Raw genomic sequence first — 22,685 nt, forward strand, 5'->3', positions numbered from 1 at the left:
AAAGTAGACTTTAAGGTTAAAATAATGGGGAGTGAACCTAGCTTTAGATGAACACAAAGATCCATTATAGCAATGGAAGACCCATAAATTTTGATTCAGGCAATGTATAAAGAAAGAGTCCTGATTGTGGAAAGAATGAGAGAAGAAAAGCAGTGTGGTGATACAGATTTTCACATGCTGCAACTTGATATTTCTGTTGTGGTTGAATTGTGATTTTTGTCATGAATTTAGATGTTAGAAACCTATCAAATCTCACTGAGGCAAGACCACATGGAGGGATGGAGGAATTTAATAATTCATGGAGGAATTTAATAACATCTGAAGGCAATTCTGAATGATTCTGAGTTTGATGAAAATCGCCTCATCTCACAACACCAGAACTTCTCTGTCTTCATTTATAAAACAGACAATAAATACACTTCAGTGCACACTTGGGTTTTAGCAGCTTTTCAAGCAAGGTGATTTCAGTGCTGGGAAATCACTTTTTTTTTCCCTTTTTTCCTTTTTTCTTCTGTAAGAAAACTCTGCGACTGGGCAATTGAAGCTAAAACCTGTTGTGGATCTTCAGAAAGCAGAGAGAAAAGCTTTTGAAAAGCCAATGCCAAGTGGAGGCATTCTACAGCAGCACAGAGAGCCCTTTGCAACAGAGCCATGCTTCCTGCAGCGAGGCAATCCTGGGAACCAGGGAAAAGGAGAACGACTCACAAACCACGGGAGAGAAATCAATACAACGAGAGGCACCGTGCTGAAAACCAACAGCAGATTTTTTCTGACTCAGTTGTCTGAGCAAGAATTTCTACAAACACACATGAAAAAAAAAAAAATTCAGGCTGGTAGGAGAAGGCAGAGCCAGGTCCTGGGCTTTTTAGAAGATGTTTTTTGGATGAGGACCTATACAACTATAGCAAACAGATATTACTAAATACCCATGTTTTAGAAAATTTAAAAATATTCATGTGTCTGTAAATACTTTTTCAGGTACATTTTTTACTTCTGCACTCGCAGGGGAAACAGCTAATTATGCTTATTACCATATTTTACAAAATTTGTTGAATTATACCCTTTTCTGACCCAGAGCTGGGGCAACTGAGAGGTGTTTAAAAAGCTTTCATTCTATTTTCAGTCTCATGTGAAGGGTGAGACAATACAGATGTTGTAATTCACACCATCACAATCAGAAGCCAACCATTTCCTAATTACAATACATTATAAAGTGTTTCTTTCCTATCAGCTTTAGCCACACCATGTTAAAAATGTCTTAAAACCAATCATCAAAAATTACCCCTCATGGGTCCTACTACAACATATTTTTCATTTTTTCTATTTTCTCTAGTTCTATTTCTCTAAAATATCCAATCTTATTTACAAATCTATCCTCTAAAACTTGTTTGTAATTCCATTTCTCTCTCAACAATTTCTATCCTATTCCATAACATTTCTAGTCAACATTTCTTCTCTCAAAATTTACATACAAATACACAGCATGTAAACCTTCAGCCAAACTTTAAACATTTTCTATAAATCCATTTCCCACAGATGAGACCCTTAAAAACAGCAGCCATGCAGTATCAACAGCTTCATTATGACAGAAACAATGATGTAAAACAAGTCTTGATCTTATCTTGGATATAGCCCCTTCTGTGCCCAGTGCAGAAGTTTTGTTGCAGAGCTCTGCACAGATGTGGGGCAATTATTTCATTTGTGAACCTTTCAGTCTCATGCTTCAGACTAATCATCTCCCCAGCTATTTATAGATTTCAGCTGCCAACTGGAAAACCATCAAAGATGGGAATGGGAGAGAAAAAACATCTTTTCTTAAGTTCCTGTGGGCTGCAGCTGAATGCTTGAACTGATCTTGAGGCAGAGGTAGCTGTTCCCTTGAAGCACAGTTCCCTTGCCAAAAAAGAGTTTGTGGTAACACCACAATAATCCCCACTCCAAAATACAATTTTGAAGTTATCCTTCCTTTAGAATTATATATTTCCTTGCTCTTCTTCATTTAAAGAGAATGTGCGATCGGAAAAGAATCACACAGAGGAGCAGTAATTAAAGAATTTTCCTCTATCTTTGCAGTTGATGGGAAAATGCAAACATAAAGATGTTTTTTTGATTATGTTTCATGACTGCACATTGTGTTTGCCAGGAAGGTAATGGGATTCATGCAGAAGTGTGTCCTGGTTTAGGACAAATTAGGGGAAATCTCCAAAAGGGCTGTCACCCCACGACAAAGTGCTACATCAAAATGCCTTTATGGATATGTCCTTCCAAAGAAACTGAAAGAGAATGCTTTTGGGTTTTTTAATGTAGGAAATGATTTTCAGGACCAGGGTCCAAAATTTACTGTTTTTTCTTCAAAGCATACCAAAATCATGGAATGGATTGGGTTGGAAGGGACCTTAGAGGTCACCTAGTTACAAACACTGCCATGGGCAGGGACAACTTCCACCATCCCAGCTTGCTCCAAGCTCCATCCAGCCTGGCCCTGGATACTTCCAGGGATCCAGAGGTGGATCAGCTTCTCTGTGCACCCTGTGTCAGGGCATCAGCACACTCCCAGGGAAGAATTTATTCCCAATATCCCATCTACCCCCGCCCTCCTTCCTTTTGAAGCCATTCCCCCTTGTCCTGTCACTCCAGACCCTTGTCCCAAGTCCCTGTCCAGCTCTCTTTGAGCCCCTTTAGGCCCTGGAAGAGGCTTTAAGGTTCCCCCAGAGCCTTTTCCTCTCCAGACTGAACAAACCAAGCTGACAATCCAGAATGCTGATTTTGAAAGTTACCTTTTTGTGAAGGGCAGGGGTGCTGCACTGCCAGTCCTTGTCAGGACTTCAGAAATTCCTTGGCAAGTCTCAGAAGCTCTGCCCTAAGCACTAAAACTAGACATTGTAATTTTGGACCTTTTCTTCCTCAACTGGAAGGAGCAATTGCCATCATTTCTTTTGTTTGTGTTCATACTTGAACAACTGGTGCAGGAATCAGACTCAGTCCCTCTTCTTCTTTGATTTTCCATTCCTCTCTTTGTTGTGTGACAAAGAGAGACATAACCAAACCTGCTCATACTTGCTTTCAGTAGATCAGACCAAAAGTGGTTTAAGATCTTCTAGAAACTTTTTTCCCTTACTGACACAAGTGTTTGGCACTAGGAGATAAAATCTGTATTTGTTTGCCAGATAAGAGGGATAAGACTGAGCCTGATTCTGGGACTGGGATGAAAAAATATGAAAAATTTTTGAAAAGGCAGTCCAAGAAGGGAGATATATGTGCAAGAAATCAGCTGGTGGGGTTTTTTGGGGTTTTTGTCTGGTTTTGGGGTTTTTGTTTTGGGTGATGTCCTGCTTAAAGCAGAATTAAGTTTTCCCTGTTCTCTGCTTCTCCCAAAGAGCTTGTTGTGGCAGTAGGCAGGATTTATTTATTCCCAGTCAATGTGAGCAGCTTCAGATCTCTGGTGTCATCACCACCATATCTATTTTTACCTCAAGACACAACCACCAGGCTGATGAGTCAAACCAACAGAGAGGTGAACCAAATTCATCCAAAATCCAAACCAAATCCACCCGTGCAAGCCAAAATCTTGAACTTGGCCTTACAACACAGCGCTTCTCCCTGCTGTTGTTTTCATTTCTGCCTCTACAAGGTGCCTGTGGATGCTGGGCTGAATCAATCAATGGCTTTCTGGGCACTGACTAATGACCTCCTGCCTGGCTGTGGGGGCAGAAAGTCAATTATTTTGTTAACTGAGAACTCAGTGCTATGTCACCACACCTACTGTGTTCTTCCTTCTCTTAGGAGCTGTCTAGAAGTTCCACAACTCTTGGGCTCAGTGACATGAAGGGTGGAATCATTTTATCCCAAATTTAGGAACTTGAAAGTTTAATGTCAGTTTTTAAGTTCACTTTAGAGACAGAAATTTTTTCCTTTTTTTTTTTTTTTTTTTTTTTTGAGGAGGAGGCAGTTTCTCTTACTGTAAAACAGGTGATTTTGGACAAATCTGCCAAATCAGCTCTAGTAGTAATTATTCCAGTGACTATAAATGAAGTCTGTAGTGACAATTCAATAACAATTATTAAACCAGCTTTGCTGTTTTTTTTCCTTGCTTGTCATGTCTGAATCCTTCAGGAAAAACATCTGGATTAATACCTTTTTGCTTAAAACCACTTGTTAAGCAGTGGAGATACACGTGCCTTTTGTTCATTCCCTTTACCAACAAAAGGGTTGGGGATCATAAGTTTTATCTACTGATCATAATTTTATCTGCTTTTGATCATAATTCTATCTATTCCTTCTGCAGATCACAACTCTGTCTCACAGTTCATATTGAGAATACCTCAGTAGGGGAAGAAGAAGATCTGACAAATTTCCTTGTGTGTAGAACATGGAATAGGACCCACAAGCCCTAATGATGCTCTCAACATTTCTCTTCCTGTAATGGTGCTCAGTGCTTTGTTTCTTCATTGTTTATTAATAGCAAGGAGCCTGTCTTCAATATGCAAAATAAAAAATACATCAACATATCTATAAATTTAATAATTACATAAGATTTTTATATAAGGCAAGAAAAAGAAATGTAAAAAATGAAAAAAATAATAAACAGTTTCAAAACGTGTATTTATTTTTAAAGGTACTCTGGATCAATAGCCTTCACATAATCCTGTTGCTGTGCCAACATATCAGGCTGCTGAAGATGCTGATTTGTCTGCTCTAAATATGATTCCTGAGCTCCTATTAATAGCTGTACTCATCAGAGAGATGAGTTGAGTACTAACACAGGCAAGTGTGGGCTGGTTGTACAATCAGGCAGGGGAATGAGCAGGGCACACACTCCCTGTGCTTCTCAGTCAGTAGACACTTGTTTGTGAAAAAAATGGGAAGGTGAAGATGCTCTCCTGTCTTGGTTTGAAAAGGCAGGTGTCTGCTAAGGAAGGCAGGAGTGTCCCTTGAAATGGAAAATGTAAATCCGCTCCCTCTGAATTATTATAATTTTGAAATTAAGGGGCTCTCAGGCAAAGAGATGGGAATAGGAATGGCAGATCTTTATTAGGAAAATTAAAAATACAAATCCAATAGTACAAACAAACAAACAAAAAAAAAACCCTGCCAGAGCCAGAGCAGTGCCTGTCCCCTGTGTGTCAGGGTGGGGGCACAGCCCCATCCCAGGGGGGCTCAGCCCTCCTGCAGTGCCAGCTGTGGCTCTGCTGCAGCAGGATCCTGCACAAGGGGGGAGTTTTCCTCTGCAGCTCCAGGGCTGCTGGAGATGGGCCTGCTCTCCCTCTGGGAATGCAGGGCAGGAGAAAGCTGCTCCTCTGGGAATGCAGGGGGCAAAGGCTGCTGTGCTGTTCCAGGGCAGATTGTATCCAGGTAGGAATGCTTGGCTCCTGCCCTGGGCGCAGCATCTCCCCATGGGATGGTGGAATTTGATCAGCCCTGCAGGGACACTCACTGGCCATGGACAGCAGAGATCTGCTGGAGGGAGGATGGGCTGTGGGGGAGAGAAAGAAAACTGCCCAAACATGGACAGAGATAACTGCCCCACCTCTGACAGATGGTAATAGAACACACAGCCATCTAAACCCAAGATATCTCCAAATAAATGAAGGCTCTGGCTGGAAGGATTGTCTACCTGACTTCCAACTAAACACTTCCCTGCCCTTAAAGCTGGCAACCATGCCCAAAGGATGTGCAAATCCAGGGCAAGGTATGGCATCAAGCTTAGGGATCCAGCTACCCTCAGCAGGTTTTTTAGCCTGTAGGAGGTTGATTTTATTTTTCAGTGTAGTGAGAACACATCCACTCTTCACATCTCCACCATCCATGATAATCTGAGCCTGGAGTTTCCTACTGCATGTCTGCCAAAATCCTTCTCCAGGTGTCCATGCCAGTGCCCATTGCTGGAGATCCAGTTTGTTCACTGCTTTATGGGGCCACTCAAGAGTGGGATTCACCTCACTGAAGGTAGATGTCCCTATCTCAGGTATCTGCAGTGGGTTCATTCACAGGAAAGGACTGATCAGCATCACCAGTGATTTCCAGGGTGGAATTTTTCTCAGCTGTGTGAGGATGTAGAGAACTCAATACCATTTAAGTGCTCTTCAAGCCATAGGTTCACACACTGTAAGTGAAGAGGCTTCTCTCTCTCCTTGTACATCTTCTTTGGGAATGTGTTTATATAATCCCAATGAAAAGGGCTGAGTGGGTTTGCTTTTCTCATCTATGAGAGTGCTTTTCTCATTGTCAGCTAAACAAAAATTCCTCTGGGGAAACCTCTTTTGATGGTTGGGAAAGATAAGTTTGCCTTGTAAAGAAATTAGCATTGTAAACATGCTTATAAATGTTTGATATGTGATACAGCTAAAGAGGGATTGTAATTTAAAGCAGCATTATGTCAGGATTTTCAATCTGGCTGCAGGCTCTGTGGGATGTGGGCTTGAAAAAGACCACCCAAGTTATGGCTGAGACGTGCTGCACACGATTTGGGAATGATTCCTACAAGCCAGTGTTTGAAGAAAAGCATTACGTCCAGCAGGAAAAATACCAAAATTACTCCAAAAGTCACCCATTTGCTGCAGTGTGTTCAGGGAGGCCAGTAAGGGGATCTTCACCAGGGAGGGAGAACCAGAACTCAGAGATCTCCCTTTTAGAGAAGCTCCAGGGATGTCTTCTTTGATCTCTTTCTTTGTGTCTTCATCCCTGCCTTAACCTCTGGGTTTTTTGGTTTGTCTCTTTTCTTGGGTTTTTTGTTTGTTTTTGTTGGGTTTTTTGGTTTTTTGTTGGGGTTTTTTGTTTGTTTTTTGTTTGTTTGTTTGTTTTTTTGTTTGGTTTTTTTTTGTTGTTGTTGGTTTTTTTTGTTTTATTTTGGGGTTTTTCTTGTGTTTTCATTTCCAGACCTTTCCCTGTATGTGTGAAGGCTGGTCCTACTGCGGGCAACACAACACAGGATTGATTGACATCCAGTGACATATCTGACATATCTTCAGGGCATGATTAGCACATCAAGTGTTCCTTCCCCAGTCTATTCCAATTTTTCATACCCTAGCTAAAATTCCCTATAATGCCTCACAAATTGCAGCTGCAGTAGGAGGTGATCTTTGTATTATTATTGTTAAAATGAAGCAAAAAAAATTAGATAAATGCATCATACCAGGGCTAAGTTACTATGCTGGAAATGAAATTGGATCCCTTGTTCACTTTGGACATTATAAGGATTGGTTGTGGATCTGGAAATGAAAAGTAGAAGCCTTTATTTTGGGGAGTGAAGCAAAGGCTGAAGGGGAGAATCTGCTGAGATAATAACTGTGATATGGTCCATAACCCAGATATCAATCCCAATGGCTCAGTGCTTGGGTTAGATCTGTGCTGACACAGCATGGAGGTTGAGGCTTTGTTTAGCAGGGAGCCCTAAATCAGCCTGTTTGTCCCTGTTTGGACCCACATTCCCTTTGCTCTCTGAATATTCTCCCTGCCCAATCCCAGCACCACAAATGCCTTGTTGGTATTGAGCAGGGGAATGCAATCTGTCCCTGTGCAAGAAACAAACAGAACAGGCTCACAGCAGAAAACAGCAGCACAGGGAAGAACAAACAAACCTGGGCACACTGACCCCACTTTATTCACTCCCTGCCACTCTGAAGAGTTCTTCCTTCTCAGCTCATCCTAGGGACAGGCAGAATAAAAACACTGCTCCAGGAATATTGAAGTCAAGTTGTTCCCTTCTTCTGCTTCCTCCTTTGCACATTGCTTGGAAGAGGAAAGGAGCTGGAACAGGGCCAGATGTCACTGCAGAGAGGAGTCCTTAGCTGGCAGGGAGCCTGCAAAACATTTCCTACAACCTGTTTTTTTTGGTTTTGTTTTTTTTTTTCTGATGGGATTCATCTTCCCTAACCTTCACCAGCCAATAATTAGGCATCTAATCCAAGCCCTTCATTATGTCTCTCTGGAGCTGATGCAGAGAGGTTGGATGAATTGCCCTCTGGGGTTACTTGTCTCTGTGTGTTGACAACAGAGTCAGCCTAAAAGGCTGGCTCAGAACAGACAGCAAACTTGTTGGCAGCTAAAATTAACTGGGATGAGTCCGAGCATCAGCTGCACCCCTGTGACTGGCAGACTGACTCAGAGCAAGTCACAGCTCACTACAGCACTGGAAATGCTCAACAGGAGCCTGTGTATTCCTGCCTCTGCCTCCCTGTGTACATCCTCAGCTCTGCAAAGGCTGGTTTAACACATATTCTTTACATACACTGGGACAGGGTGCCCAGAGAAGCTCTCAGAAGTTGCCCCATCCCTGGAAGTGATCCAGGTCAGGTTGGAAGGGGCCTGGAGCACCCTGGGATAGAGGAAGATGTCCCTGCCCGTGGCAGGAGGGTTGGAAGTGGAGGAGCTTTAAGATCCTTTCTAAGCCATACCATTCTATGATTCTGTTATTCTATGATATGCAACTTTTTGGGGCAGCTGATCAGATCCTGGAGCAAATCAGGGAGCAAAGATGCATGGACTATGACCATATGAACATGGAATATAAATATACAGTGAGGTGCACTGAAAATGGGCTCAAATAGTGAGATGAAAGGGATGTGATCAGCAGCAGGAAGTTGGGCAGGAGGCAAGTCAGGAGGGCAGTACCACAGGTGTTGATTTTGGGATGGATACCATGTTGTATTGTTATTAGTCTTATAAAAAACTGGGACATCTGCAAGTTTGGAGACAATAAAAATCCAGGGGGAGCTGTTGTTTTGCCATTCAGAGAACCCAGCTGGTCTGGGGAAATGGGCAGAGAGGATTCTCATAAAAGTCATTGGAGGGAAATGTTGATCCTTCAGCTGGGGAGGAAGGAACCAGTGCAGTGGGCTGGCAAGCAGCTTTGCAGAGAAGCCCCGAGGAGCCCCAGGTGACCATGAAAGAGCAGTGTGTCCTCAGAAAAAAGCAAATTACAAGCACTTGAGGCTGCATTATGAATGCAGAACCAACATCAGAGGGAGGGAGGGAAGGAGGGGATCCTTCCCCCTGCTCATCCCCACTGGGATGTTCCTGGGGTCTGTGCCCTGTGCTGGCCTAGAGGTGCAAACCAGGCAGGGACAGGCATGGACAGCCTCGACTGAGTCTGCTGCAGCTCCACAAAGGTGTTTAAAACCTCAGTCCCACAGAGCTGGGCCAACAGAAAGAAGAGAAGGGGGAGATCTTATGAAAATCTTGTGGGGGGAAGAAAGACCACATAGCCAGGGTACTCTAAATAACACCAAGAAAAAGAATCTGCAGCCTGCAAGAAGAGGAAATCCCATCTGAACTTCTTTCCAAAGCACATTTACTGTCAGAGAGATCAGTCACAATTTGTCCAGAGAGGCTGTGTAGCATCCATCCTGTGGGAGAGGTTTTACAGTGACTTCTGTGAGCCAGAGAGAAGTTGGATAAGAGGATCCACGTTAACCCCTGGAAGAATTTTCTACCAAGGTCATTGACATAGAAACCAGGAAAGAAAGGATAAATAAGAGAAACCTGTAACTGCCTGTTCCAATGAGCTCTTTGTTTGTCTCTTCTGACCAATGAGTAAAGTGTAAACTCAGGAGTTTTTTAAGAATGTACAAAAAACATGCATGCTAGAATAAAACCAGTTTTAGAACCTCCTGAAAATGGAATGTGTTGCTTTGTATTGTCTCCATCTCAACTATGACACCATCCCTGGAGATATTCATAATCCAGCTGGAAAAAATCCTGGACAACATTTCTCTGAAGAGATGGGGTGATCTGAACACTCTCCAGAAGTCCCTGACAATTTCAGCCACCTCTGTTAAATCTCCTTGCTGCATAAATCAGAATCCCAAAATAGTTTTGTTTGGAAGGGACCCTAAAGATCATCCAGTTCCAACCCCTGCCATGGGCAGGGACACCTTCCACTCCTTGCCCCATCCAACCTGGCCTTGAGCCCTTCCATGAAAGAAGAATCAGCTGGATCTGACATATTTCACACTTTGTAAAAAGTCAATTATTTTGATGCCAGTTTCATAGAGTGTGGATAAAAATATGCTCACATCCACTGCTTCCTTTGGGTCCCTGCCTGATCTTCTCTAATTGTTCAAAGCTGGTACAGCACTGGGGCATGAAAACCTGATGCAGATGACAATAAAACTAATGAATCACATCTAGAACATGATGCAAATGACATAACAGATATTTTGGCAGAGTTAATGCCAGAACTTGTTCTGACAGGTCCTTGTACATATTTGAAATGTTTTTCCTTTCAGATCTGAAGTTTCTGATCCAGAAATTCCTGTCTGAATTAATTCATGCTACTGGGATTTTTTTTTAACTAATCCTCTCCTAAATTGTTTATCTCACTGTGTTGTACATTTGCAGACAACATTTTTAAGAGTTGGAATGGGATGATCTCTAAGTTCCTTTTTATCCTAAACCATTCCATGATTTTGTTCTCTTTCTGTTGGGTGTAGAATGCACCCCAAGACATTAGAGGTGTAATATCTACAGTTCACTTCATTCAGTGATTCATTTAAGCCTTTAAACTCTGACCTAAGGAGTTTTCCCCAAAACATTTTATTTCAAGACTCAGAAATGCTTGCTTTTCTCCTTCAGGGTTTAAGCATTCACCTAAATTCATTAAAGCACCTGTAGAAATGATTATATGGAACAGGTTAATGGTGAATCATTTCTAAGGATAGCTGTGGTTCTCATCTTTGAATTCCTATTTTTAAATTGCAAGAACAGTTTTAATTCCATATTGCTGCATATATAATTTTAAGATAATTATATAACTTGTAGATTAGGCTCTTATTTGCTTATCATGCCTGAAGATGTCATTTAACAATTATTTAATATTCACCTAATGTGGAACTACCTTATTAATTTGGTGCTGAGCAGCAAAGACCTCTTATTAAAAGAAAACATTCACAACTTTATGAAAGAATAGAATTGTGTGGAGCACATGTTTTTTATCTGACAAATTAGCTTGGTTTACTTGAAAAAGAAAAAAAAGCATGTGATGTGTATTTATTAGTACTGAGGCTGGCTAAAGGGATCTCAGAACCAATCCCTTCCCATTTTCATGGGGTGTGTGGTGTGTGAGCTTCCAGCCATAGCACAGAACACCTGTGACAAAGTCCAGGGACATGGAGTGACCAACTCTTTGCCCTTTGAATCATCCAAAAACTCCTCTCTAAAGGGCTTTTCCACTCACATAAAGAGCACAGAGACCAAGCACCAGCCACCCTAGTAATCACCTGAGGAGGAGAAAGCATCTGTCTTGGTTTGAACAGACAGGTGTGTGCTAGGGAAGGCAGGAGCCTCCCTTGAAATGGAAAATGTAAACCCCCTCCTTCTGCATGATGATAATTCTGAAATTAAGGGATTCTCAGGTAAACAAATGGGAATAGGAATAACAGTTCTCTATTAGGGAAAAAAATAAAATTAAAATGAAAATGCAGTAATACAGAACATCATTGCCAGAGCCAGAGCAGTGCCTGTCCCCTGTGTGTCAGGGTGGGGGCACAGCCCCATCCCAGGGGGGCTCAGCCCTCCTGCAGTGCCAGCTGTGGCTCTGCTGCAGCAGGATCCTGCACAAGGGGGGAGTTTTCCTCTGCAGCTGCAGGGCTGCTGGAGATGGGCCTGCTCTCCCTCTGGGAATGCAGGGCAGGAGAAAGCTGCTCCTCTGGGAATGCAGGGGGCAAAGGCTGCTGTGCTGTTCCAGGGCAGATTGTATCCAGGTAGGAATGCTTGGCTCCTGCCCTGGGCGCAGCATCTCCCCATGGGATGGTGGAATTTGATCAGCCCTGCAGGGACACTCCCTGGCCATGGACAGCAGAGATCTGCTGGAGGGAGGATGGGCTGTGGCAGAGAGAAAGAAAACTGCCCCATGGACAGAGATAACTGCCCCAGCTCTGATGGATGGCAATAGAATACACAGCCTAGCCACATCTTGAACCCAGGACACCATCCCAAAATTAATAAACACCCTTTTAGGTGAGGCAAAGTCCAAACAGAGGAGGTGATGCAGGTGACCAGGGCAACACCATTTTCCCACTGTTGCTCCACAGCTCAATATCTAATCCTGCTTCAGGTTATCCTGAATGCTGTGTCTGAAAGGTGCCTCCAAATCTCCACAGGACTGGAGGGGGATGCACTTAAGCAGGTGAATGGCACAAATTTCTAGGTGTTTTTCCCTGGAGGATTAGTGCCTACTATGGAAAGAAAAGGAAACTGAAACCCTGGAGTATTTTTGAGACATTGGATGCTCAAGAAATGGGCCCAATTTCACATCCTCTGCTTTGAGGGCTTTATACCAGGTAGTCTATAGGTGAACAAAAGCACACTGTGATCAACAGAGTGCTCATAGCTCAGATTTTATATAAGAATGTGGGCAAATTCTAGTCTGAATGTTTCAGAATTACAGTGATGTCATGTACCCAAAGATTTCTGTAAAACAAGGAGTTGGGTTCTTTTTAAAGTCAGCCACTTGTATCAAAGAGCTCAAGTACATAAACTTAAAAAAAAAAAAAACAAAAACCACATTATTAGCACGAATAGGATGCAGATTTTGCACTTTAATTGTGTTTTGGCTCTATCCAATCCCAGATGTGATAAACAGTCCTGACTTATTTTTAGGGTTTATTTGCTTTTTCTGCAATTTAGATTGTTGAATGAATCCTTTAAGCAGATGACAGCTGTGAGGAAAGATCTATGAGCAGCAGGACCTTTCTTCTGATTAGACTGGAGCCTGCAGTCCTGATTTGCGTTTTACATATAAGTAATCTACTAAGCCATGATTCACTGCACAGTGGCTAAAGGACTTAATTAACCAATTAATTCAAGTTTTATCCTTTCAGAGAATAATTTAAATCCTGGTGATCTATGGCCATACCTCTAAACCTTGAATAAATAGCCATGAATCAGCACAAACCAGGCCTGTCCTGTTTCTTTGCTGCAGGCACAGGGCTTGTTGACTCAGTTGTTTGTGCAGGCTAAGCCTCCCAAATCATGTTTTCTAGAAACAAAGAAGGCAACCCGAGCATTCAGAGCAGGAAGCACAAACTAATTTATAATAGGATTAACTTTGCTCCATCACCCTCCCTGTGGCATTGCTGGATTTTCTGTGTTGAGATCTCCACTGCAGCTGCTCTGATTGCAATTCTGTCCATGTCACCTCTCTCCTGCAAGGCAGGGGCTGGTTTTGTGTTTGTTTGGGCTGTTTTGTTTACCCCAGTGACCGTACACAGCCACCTCTACAATAGATGAACGTCTCTTAGCAATGCTGGGGGAAATGGTGATATTCACACAGAGCTCTTTGGGAGGCTCTCCTAATTTGCTGTGCATGGTCTGAGTTCAGGGAGCTTCTCCATGCAAAGGAAATCCAGCCCTGGGAGATGCTGAGGGTGTTGAGCTTGGATCTGCCTGCGTGACCCTACAGGCACAAGTGTGGTGGGATTCAGCCAAAGACAAAACCAACAAAATTTAATTAAAGATTCATGTATTACGTGCGTATATCAATTCTCTCTGTGCTCACTAGACATCACAGTCTGATTTATTTCTTTCCATTTTTCTGTCTGTTTGTCATGTCCTGTCTGAACTTCACTTGAATTTCAAGAGGATGTGGATCTTCCCTATTCTGTGGTGGATCTGCCCCCTCTGTGGAGCTGTCTAAGCTATCCCAGCCACAAAAGATGGTATAAGTAACTAAACCTACACCCTGATCAGGATAGTTCAGCTGCCCAAATGCCAGCCTTGCCAAGAGCAAAATTAATCTCTTTGCCTGAAAAAAGTCTTTGGTGAAATTTCAAAGCTCTGGCAAACACGGTCTTACTTCAGATCTTTTTTGGTTTTATCTGTTGGCTCAGGAGAAATTATGACAAGGGAAGTATGGTTGCTTCTTTTTTACTAACCAGGGATGAATTTTTGGTTGACCAAACATTAAACCCTGTGAAATGTCCTAAATTATCTTATATTGTATGTGATATTTAGCAGTGCCATACAGCAGTTGTATGTAATATGGCACTGGGTGCCAGGGTTGAGTTGAGCTGTTGGGGCTGGGTTGGACTGGATGATCTTGAAGGTCTCTTCCAACCTGGTCCTTCTGTGAATTCTGTAAGAGTTAACTCTTAGCAATACTGTTCTTCTGTAAAAGCCTTAGAAGAGGAGAGTGAAAAATCTGTATCAATAGAAAATATGCAAGTAAAGGCTTTGTCAGAGTTTTTGAGCACCATCTCATCCTAACTCACATCCCATCCTGACTTCATGATTGCAATAAAATGAATAAAGGGTTTCCATGGCCTTTTGTCACTGACACCAGTGTTTAAAGGATTATTTGAGGCACTGCAGGAATATTTGCTCTGCTCAAATGGAAGTTCTGTCTCACTCAGCATCGTGTCTGACAAAGTTCTAAAGAAACAGGGCAAACATGACCTCGTCTTTGTGGTGTTCTTCAGCCATTTAGGGAAGATGGCATGTGCTTTTATACAATAAAAGTGATTATTTGAAAGTATTGTTTGAATTCTGCAGCTCAGAGGATAAATAACCTTCCTCTGTCTCTAGCCTGAAAATGCATTTTCAGAGAAGAAAACAGAATTCCCCTTTGGTTATGTCTTGAAACTACCAGGGCACCAAAGAATCCTAATGGCAAATGTTTTAGTCTTTATTTTTTTTCCCTGCAAAATAAGATAACAACTATGCCTGTCAATAACTGGCTATCATAGAAACATAGTTATTTTCATTGTACTTGTATCAACACTAGCACTGTGATTCCACAAACATTTTGTGCTTTCAGAGTTTCTATTTAAAATGTAACACAGATGAATCTTTACTAACTTTTTAATACTTTTTTTTTCCCGAGTACTGCAGCTGGAAACTAAACCAAAATAATTTCACTGAAGGACATGAATAGGACGTGGGCTCATCTCCTGGAGATACATTCCACCAATTCTCAGTCATAATTCTGGGGCAGGACTGATATAACCCTGCATGACTGTTCAATATTTGAGTTAGTATGAGAGAATCATCTTACAGTTAAATAACCACCAACAGAAAATATTTCAGGTCGTGCTAACCTGAGTACCAAAGACACCCAACAGACTTTTAGGTACCCTGCATATCTCCTTTTATTAATTAAAAGGGAGTCAGGAATGCTCATCCCCGGAACAGAGATGTACCTTTTAGGAGCCCACCTTGCAAAAGCTACATCTCATCTTTGGCAACGTCACCATATGGAATTAAAAGGGCATTTTGACCACCTAATGTGGCAAAATGAGGGAGCCACCTGAGTGTAGGAGTGGAGATAATAAAAGGAAAAGTTTCTTGTCAGTCACTGTGCAGAGAGCATTAAGCAGAAAAGAGCCTTAAAGAGATTTTTTCCAAGGCAAGCAGAGCAAAAAAATCAAATAAAATTGACTTGAAGCAGGGGAAAAAGGGAGGGAGAGAATAAAAGGAAGGCTGGATCAGAGAAGAAGGGTTTAGAAATGCTTCAAGAACTGCCCATACTGATGAGGAATATAAGGCAGGAAAACGCCTGCTCCTGGAATAAATTAACTTATCTTTACACTACTTGAATGGAAGTAATTAGGCTTGGAATGAAGTGTGAAGTGCCCTGAATGAACAACCTTAAATGTGTCTCCCACTGAAGTTTTGGGGATGGATCTCAGAGACCTGGTGAAGCTTCACAGGCTCTCAGAGGGGAGCCTTTGTTCTGTGGAGAAGCACAAAAGGTTCATCATTACTGTTGTACAGCCTGGTCAGGCCCAAGGAATGTAGGAGGGGACAAAAAAGAATCCCCATCGTCAGAAACCAGGACCATGACTGAATTAGGAAAGCTCTGTTCTGGCTGTGTCCTCTGGGCAACTTCAGCTGTATTATCTCCCTGTGAGCCCACAGTTAGCTCTGGTTAATGCAGTGAATGTGAAAAATTACCTTTATTATTTTGGTAAAAACCGGGATTGCAAAACTGTCTGTCTCTCAGTGAGAAGAGTTTCTTCTTTAATAGTTTCTTTGGAGGGAGACATGCACATTCCACACCTTTGGAGCCTCCAAGTTTCCTCTCAAATTCACGATCACAGCATCTGTCTGACCAGCATCTCCCCCAGCTCCATTTGTAGGGTTGAAAGGGAGCAGATGCTCCAAGGAGATGCTGCCTTGAGGGACAGCTTCCAAGACTTCTGCTTAGAGCTGATTTTTCTGCAGAAAAAACACAGAGATATCACCATGTCAGCCAGCAGCACCTGATCTCCTGACACCACAGCCACTGGCTCAAAATCTGGGGACACCAGGGGTTCCTCCTGCCACACCATGGTGTCAGTGACAGACCAGGTGTACTCTGCAGAGCTGGGCCCTGATGTGTTTGAAAAGCACCCACTGGAACTTTTTAAAATTTCCCAAACAGGGATGGGTGGGAGATCCCTGAAATCTACAGCCATGGTCCGTGCAGCACATGGAAACAGTTAATTTATTTTTTTTTTTTTTTGTACAGCAGAGACTGCCTTGTCAAACTTACTCTTTGCTGTGTTTCTAGGGCAACATCTCTGCAGCTGAGGCAAGGCATGAAGCACACAGCTCCTCCTGTTCCACAGGACTTTCCTTTTAAAAAGATATTCTGGTTTGGGCCTGAGGGTAATCTCAGAGTTACCTAAAATTAGTGCTATGTTAAAAAAACAAAAAGGTTATTTTAATTGTTTCTTATTCTTTTTTATTGTCCATAAAACCTAGGAAATTCTCTAGATTCAAGCTACCCACAGTGTCAGAGCTGCAGATCAAACCAAACATGTCCTAGTGCTCATTAGTTTGAAAATGTGACAAGGGATAGCAAAGCTAACCCAGTGCTCTGTCATCTCTGCTACCACAGTTCTCTGGGGCTATTTGAATAATGATCATATTTATTGGGCCACTTTTTGCAGCATTGCTCCAGCTGTTCTCCTTCAGCTCTGTCTTGACTGGTATATAGTCTTGTACTCATTAGGAATAATGAAATTAATTTTAAATACCTTTTATAGAAACCTAGAATGGTTTGGGTTGGAAGGAACCTTAAAGGGCATCTGATTCCAGCCCCCTGCCATGGGCAGGGACACCTTCCACTGTCCCAGTTTGCTCCAAGTCCCATCCAGCCTGGCCTTGGGCACTTCCAGGGATCCAGGGGCAGCCACAGCTCCTCTGGACAACACATCCAAGTGCCTTCATCCATGGATCTCAGGCAATTAAGAAGGATAAAATATTCCATTTTAATTCAGTGCTGTCTTTGAGACTAATTACCATAATAGCTCAAGAGGATCTTTTGATCATTGAAGGTGAGAAGGGACACCAATTTCTTATAATTCTGAAGGAAGAAAGTACAACGAGCCCTCCACAAAATCAGACCTTTCAAGTCCAAGACCAATATGCTGAAGCTCTTTGCCCCAGAGGGGATTTTTGTGACTTTTATTATTCAGAAAGTACTTAAACAGATTCCTGAGATGGGAGACTGAGAGACAAATAACATTTTAATTTTTCTATTTCTCTTTCAGTTAATGAAATAGACATTTGAAATAATTTCTAAGAACCGAGAGATAAATGGAGTGCAATTAAAATCTTGATATTTGTTGTTGCTGGTAATTACTTTTAGCTGAGCATTCAAAGCAATCCTGGTTCTAAACACAGTGAATGCAGTGGGTCAGGTAAATGATTCAGTAAATACTGAGGGTTTCATGTGGCAGCATAAGGAGCATGAGAGGACAGAGGCACCACAGAATTCATCTTACCCAGTCCATAAATAAGGGCTTATTTTCATGTTCAGCTCAGCTCCCCTGCTGCCCCTTATCAGCAGTGTGTAAGGAAAGACAGAATTTCAATCCCAAAATTTGCTCAAGAACATCTGTTTGCCTACAGAGCTCAGGTGGAAAAAGCAGACCAAGCAAGAAATGATGAATGCATGGACAAAACTGCAAACACCTGGACAGGTCTTGCAGTAGGATCTGTTTGACAAGAGCAGCCCAATATTTATGTTCCTAGCATTGAAGGAAGATTATCCTTTGCTATCTTACCAAGGTGTATTGATCTCTTTCCTTCACACTTAATCACAGCAAGAGGCAAAGCAAAATCTAAACCTAAAAAATGATCAGAAAAACTGAGGCTGATATATCTTTTTTTGTGATCTTTTTGAGAGAACTTTTCTGACAAATTCCAAGTTATTTGAGTCCTAAAAATTACCCTTGGGCTGGGAGTTTCTGAGCTTTTAAGCAGAAACTTTTTGTGGCAGATTCTTTATCTGGAAAATGGGTTTAATGATACTTTTTCTCTCCCTTTTCTTTCAGTTCTGCTATTTAAATGTTTACGTGATGGTTCATATTAAATCACTGGGACAGGATCAGCCTCTTGTGAGGCAAATAATAAGGCATGTCTTTACTAAGTGACCAGGTCAGAGTGTTATCTTTCCTCCTGAATGATCTTCTAATTATTATTTTTTTAAAAACGCGCTTAATGGAAAAGGGGAACAAATGTTTCAGCATTGGGAATCTCATCTCAAGGTTGCACATTGCACAAAAGTGCATTATGAAAACTCTTTTGTACCAACTGTAATTAGAGATAATTGCCAGCTGCCTGGCTGTTCATTTTCAGGAACTAGGCACAGGTTATCTCTGCTCAAAATGTCCATTTCATTGTGTCTGCTCTTGTATTTTCATAGCAAGGACCTCTCCAGTTTTACTTCAGGATGTGAAGGGATAATTTATAACCTGGCTGAACACAGGGCACTTAAAAATGTGCAATGTGGAGAGCCCACTCCAGCTCTGCTGCTCGGGAGGTGAGAGTGGTGCTGCTGCATAAAATTAGATTGTGCCTGATCAAATGAATCCAGCTATTGATTCTATTTCATGGGGTCTGTCCTGGGTTGTAGGATATGGTTTGGGGTGTGTATTCTATTGTGGGGCAGTTCTCTCTGTCCATGGGGCAGTTTTTTCTTTCTCTCTCCCACAGCCCATCCTCCCTCCAGCAGATCTCTGCTGTCCATGGCCAGTGAGTGTCCCTGCAGGGCTGATCAAATTCCATCATCCCATGGGGAGATGCTCTGCCCAGGGGAGGAGCCAAGCATTCCTACCTGGATACAATCTGCCCTGGAACAGCACAGCAGCCTTTGCCCCCTGCATTCCCAGAGGAGCAGCTTTCTCCTGCCCTGCATTCCCAGAGGGAGAGCAGGCCCATCTCCAGCAGCCCTGGAGCTGCAGAGGAAAACTCCCCCCTTGTGCAGGATCCTGCTGCAGCAGAGCCACAGCTGGCACTGCAGGAGGGCTGAGCCCCCCTGGGATGGGGCTGTGCCCCCACCCTGACACACTGGGGACAGGGCAGGGTCTGGCTCTGGCAGTGTTTGTTTTCTTTTTTGTACTATTGCATTTGTATTTTTAATTTTCCTATTAAAGAACTGTCATTCCTATTCTCATATCTTTTGGGAATAGGAATAACAGTTGCCTGAGAGCCCCTTAATTTCAAAATTATCGTAATTCAGAAGGAGGGGGTTTACATTTTCCATTTCAAGGGACACTCCTGCCTTCCTTAGCAGACACCTGTCTTTGCAGACCAAGACAGGACTGTTGCTCTGATTAGGAGAATGTCTTCACTGAGTCTGGAGCAGAAGTTCATATTCTGCATCTTCCCTGACCTTCAGGGAAGGAATTTTGGTACTGCTCACAACTCAACACTGCCTATTTATCCACAGAACCTGCGGAGATCCACAAAGTATCTTGGACTAATTAAACCACCCCGTTTGGGTAGTGCCCATCCCACTTACACACATCTCAAAGTCTCAGCAAAATATCTACCTCTCCCTTCTGTCACTAGCTGGTTTTGTTAAATTTCCTGTAAGCTGCTATAAATTATTAATTAGGAAAACAGCCTCGTGTCTGACAAGACTGGTTCTGCCATTTTGTCAGACACGTTAACCTTGTTAGAGGTGCATGTGTCTTCTGTCCCATTATCCAGCAAACTCTAACATCAAGATAAACCAGATTATCTGTCCCTTGCCTGCAGGAATATTTTACAGCTTTTTGCACTGCTGAGTGTTTCCTAAAACTCCTGTGAAAACAAGAAATGCAGATTTTGGCTGCCTCTGCCTGGTCCCTCCTTTCCCATGACACTGCTGTTTTGGGACCATATGATGGAAACAGTAGAACACAGAGAAAACCTTATTTGAAGATTATTTCATTTCTACAGCGGTTATTAGTCATTATTAAATATCAGTAGCAAGGCTAATGACCCCCAGCTGACCGGACTAACAAAATATTTGCAGGTGTCTGTGAAAAGAACATTTATGGCAAGATAACGAGATACTCTGGATCCTTACAAGAACTTTTTTCCAAGCACAACAGAGAGCCCAAGCAAAAGATCACAGGGGGAGGTCACTGTAAATCTTTATGAATATTCATCACTTCTGGGTGATGGCCTCCACATGTTAATTTTGGAGATCAAGTTCACTCTCTTTCTTCGAAAACCAGACTTTTGATTCCCTTTGCAGAATAAGTTGATGGATTTTAAGACCTTACTGTCCCAGAGGTTGGATTTATAATTATGACCATATAACAAGAGCTCCTGCTTATATTATTTCTCCTCTCCCTTTCTTCCTCTGTTTTTCCCTGGTCTAAAAAGAAAAAATAATTTTGGTCATACCTTTACAGAGTATTTTCAATTTATCAGACATCTTTCTCTCATGAAAAGTTCATACTATGGCTGTCAACACTATTTCCCTTTAAAAGGAACATTTACCTGAAAATATTTTCTGGTATTTAGGATTCTGTGCTTAAAAAAAGGTGACTTTTCAACCAGAGAAGTTTGTAAACCTCATCCAGAAGTGAGTGCTTTTATTCAGTCCATGCTGGGCACAACATTTTTATTGGGAACGAACAGGTGCAGAACAGATATCAAATCAAATGAGCTGGAAGTTTGTTGGAAGGAAATGGCTTTTGTGGTTTCATATTTGTTCATTAAAATGCCAATAACTTGACAGCACAGTGCTTAGTTATGGTCAGCACTCCAGACACCCCTGTGCTCTATAAATAACAATTATATTGCCAACTTCTTCACATGCACAGGAAGTTTTTATTGTCATCATCTTGGTTCCTGTCTCTACCTTCTGGCAGGTTGTTGCTGCTTTCCCTGAAGAACTTCCTCTTACTTCTGTCTTCTTTTCAAATTCTAGCCCTGTTCTGGAAGAAAATAAGATTTTCAAAAGGTTTGTCTAATACACAGAGCCCTTGAGCACACCCTCTTTAAATACAGTTTTCCAGTCTGCCCTAATTTTGAATTTTTAACTTGTCAATAATTTTCATTTTTATTATTTTTTTCTTAAGCCCTTCTGATCAGGCTCTTCATTAGACTAACAAACAATTTTTTTTCTAAAAGTTAAATACCTTTAACACACATTTAATTCCCAGAGCTTTATTCCTAATGCAATATTCCAATGGTTTTTCAGCACCCTGGGTTATTTGGGATGTACATCCTCACGGAATTTGGGATCATCATGATCATCATTACATTTTAAAAATAAAAAAAAAAATAAATAATATCATGACCCTTCTTGAAATAATTGAAGGATAAAGAATGAAAATCCAACTGTTTGGTAGAATTTATAGGGTCCTTAAGTAGAAGTGAATTTCAGTGTTGTCTATGGGATTTTTGTGCTTATCAGGGAACCTTGTTGAAATTGCCGGGAAGTTTGATTTAATCTTCCTATGAGGTTTTCCTAAGGTGTTCACTAAAGTAAATATCAGTATTTTAAGATGTTGCTTGAAAGTATTTTCTTGTAATGCACTTAATATCTCATTCCCATGACAAGCAAATGACTCAGTGTGTTATAAAAATATGAAATTATTATCTAGAAAGACAAAGAAACAAATAACTCCCCTCTCCCCCCATTTTATGGAAAAAAAAATGTTTCTAGGAAGGAAATGGAAGCTGGTTAGAATTGTACCACTGACTAATTTTTCACCAAGAATTCATTCAATTATTCAGATGAAAAAGTTTTTCCAATAGACAATAAAACTACCAGCTCTTCCAACATATTAATCACATTTGTCATTGTTAATTTTTAAGCTTATTTTCATTTAGGGAATGGAATAAAGTCATGTCTTGAACAAAGAGCAATTTTTTTGTCTCTTCTGACAAAACAGGAATTTTATTCCAATGCTGTGGGGACTGATCAGAAACACAGCCAGGAATGGGAATGAATGAGTGAGTCCATGTGGGTAAGATTTATCCTGACAGACTTTAGGGGAGAGATCCATTTATTTGCCTTTTTGGAAGTGCCTGTTGGCATTGGGGATGCTCACCTGTTGTGGGTACCAGATATCCACAGAGACCTGGCAAACCTGGCAGGACGTGGAGGAATTTTATGCCCTTCTGGAGCACAGCTGTGAAGCTGACAAGAAATTTGGTTTAGGAATGAGAAGCCTGTGCTAGGTCTGGTGCCCACCCCAGAGTGAAATGTCTCTAAGTGTTAATTTTTACTGAGCTGGATCCTGCTCATCCCCAACTTCCAACTGTGCAAAACATCATCTGAAGGTGATGGAGCAGATTCCTCTGTAGCTTTGGCCCTTTCAGGCTGCAGCTTTGGCACAGAGGATGAGGCCACTTCATCTGAGAATTCTTCACCTCAGGGAGGCAATTTTCTGGTGTGAAATAAATGTGCTGTGCTCCAATGCTTCTCTTTCCCTTCTTATCAGGAAAGAATGTTGTTGCTACTTTCTCCATGGTGT

Source organism: Fringilla coelebs (genome assembly GCF_963513975.1).
Source record: "Fringilla coelebs genome assembly, chromosome: 1".
Lineage (NCBI taxonomy): Eukaryota > Metazoa > Chordata > Aves > Passeriformes > Fringillidae > Fringilla > Fringilla coelebs.